We start from the raw sequence: 2,500 nt of genomic DNA on the forward strand, positions 1-2,500 counted from the left end.
GTAAGAAATCTATAATTGGCTCTAATGACAGAGTGTAGATAGCGGGACACAATTTATATCTTGTATTTAAACTTAGATACACTGCGAACATGACTAGAAAAACCCTCTCTCTCTCTCTCTCTCTCTCTCTCTCTCTCTCTCTCTCTCTCTGGCATTGCGTGTTGCAGGACTGTCTCGCAGCGGTAGTGGATGGCTGGCAGGGTTCTGTTACACACCTAACTGGCATCTACCTTACGATATATTGCCTCGCCTGCCGCCCGCGTGTTGCCGTGTTTACAGCCCTGCCTCGCCGCGCTCCTGCCACTGATAACGCCCAACACTGCCCGCACAATTGATAATAAAGTGATACTAAAGAATGGTACGAGTGGCTTCCCTTTGTTATCGCCACGTGTGATTTGGTTCAAAGTTTTTGTTCTTTTATATTTGATTTGTGTTTGGGATTATTTTAATCTGTTTCTTCATTTTTTTGTGTGTATTTTTCTTGTTTTTCGTGACAGTTAATTTTTTTGCGGGTTTTTTTATGTTTTTATTTCACTTTTACATTATTCATAAGGATGATAATGATGATAGAGGATAATAATGAATATAATGATGATACCAATGCGTTTTATGATCATTAACCTACACTATCCATATTTATTCTTCTCCTCCTCCTCCTCCTCCTCCTCCTCCTCCTCCTCCTCTTCCTTACGGTAACTTCATGACAGTCTTTATAGGAGAAGGAAATACTGTTATGGGGAGTTTTAGCACTTAATGGGACGAAATTGGTATGAAGAGAGCACTATAATTGGTTTTAATGGGTTTCCTTAAAGTAATGGTCAACGTTTTCCCTCTCCCTCTCTCTCCCCTCTCCCTCTCTCTCTTTCTTTCTCTTTCTCTTCCTCTCTCTCCCCTGTAATGTATGAGGGAGCAGAGATAATAAGTGATTTTCTTTTTTTATTCTTATTTATTTATTTGATCTTTGTTATCTTCTGCTTCCTTTTTGTTGTGATTATCTTTTTTTGTTTGTTCTCGTGTTTATTTTTTTTTTATTCTGTGTTTATGTGTTTTTTTATGTCTCTCTCTCTCTCTTTTATTTTTTTATTTCGTGTCTTTCTTTTCTTTATACCTGGGTGGAAGTTTCTAGTGTTTCTCTTTGTTTTATGTCCTGCTATTTCCTTTTGTTCTTTTACATTTTTTTTTGTCTGTGTCTCTCTTTATCGTGTCAAATTATTTCGTTTCTTTCTCTATTTCTTCATACCTGGGTAAAGAATTATAGTGCCTTTCTTTTACGTTCTATCATTTTCTTTATTTTCTTCAAATTTCGTCTTTTACATTTCGTCTGTTTCACCTTTCCTTCACCTTTCCCTATTTCCTATCCAAATTATCAGTTTCTCTTCTTTTTCAGCTATTCTTTCTAATCTTCCTTCTCTCCTTACGCTCTTCCTGTACTCTCCTGGTTTCTTTTCTTTTCGTTCTTTCATTTTCTTTATTTTCTTTACATTTCGTTTTTTTTCTCCTTTCCTATTTCCTATTCAGATTATTACTTTCTCTTCAATACCCGTTTTCAATTCATTTTTTTACCCTTTCTTTTTTTTTTGTCACGCTCTTCCTGCACTCTCGTGGTTTCTTTTCGTCCTTTCATTTTCTTTATTTTCTTTACATTTCGTCTTTTTCTCCTTTCCTTCACCTTTCCCTATATCCTATCCAGATTATCAGTTTCTCTTGAATATCTTTTTTCAACTTTTTTTTTTTTTACTCTTCCTTCTCTCGTTACGCTCTCCTTGCACTCTCCCTTCAGTCTCACCTGCTCTGTATCACCTGGACAAGTATTAAATTGGCTTATCATCGCTCCATCAGGCGAGATAACAATGCAGTAAGTGTCCCCTTGCAGAATGATCACCTGTTAGCGATGATAAATACTAATACAGGTATTTTTAATGGTGTCCTTCACAAGCTGATAACGTTGCAAGTGACAAAGGCTGCTATTACAATGAAAAATGATAATGAGATGGTGGAAGGGTGGAGGGACAAAGCTAAGTGGATACAGGTACGTGGGGTGGATACTTGTAGAGTCCAGTGTCACCTTTCTCTTACCTGTCTTGCCCTGTGTCACCTGGTCTGAAAGAGATGGACCATTATCGTGTCATTAGTGAATCTATTACCTGTGTGTCAGTTTCTCTCGTTAATAATTGGTGGGAGAACAACACACGCCTCTTCTCATATTTCACGGCAATATCACAGTCATTACTAACACTCAGAGACTCGCAGATGGACACAGAGAGAGGGAGAGGGACAAAAAAGATATTATTGAAGTGAGAGGTTGACTAAGGTGATGGGAAAAAATTATGTTCTTTTGCAAATTATAAATAATATTGTAGTCATTACTTACACTTAGAGATACATTCACAGACACAGAGAGAGGGAGAGGGTAAAAAATATATTATTGAGGTAAGGAGTTGACTAAGGTGGTGGGAAAAAATTATGTTCATTTGCAAATTATAAACAATATCACAGTCAT

This window comes from Portunus trituberculatus, chromosome 22 (assembly GCF_017591435.1).
Source record: "Portunus trituberculatus isolate SZX2019 chromosome 22, ASM1759143v1, whole genome shotgun sequence".
Taxonomy (NCBI): domain Eukaryota; kingdom Metazoa; phylum Arthropoda; class Malacostraca; order Decapoda; family Portunidae; genus Portunus; species Portunus trituberculatus.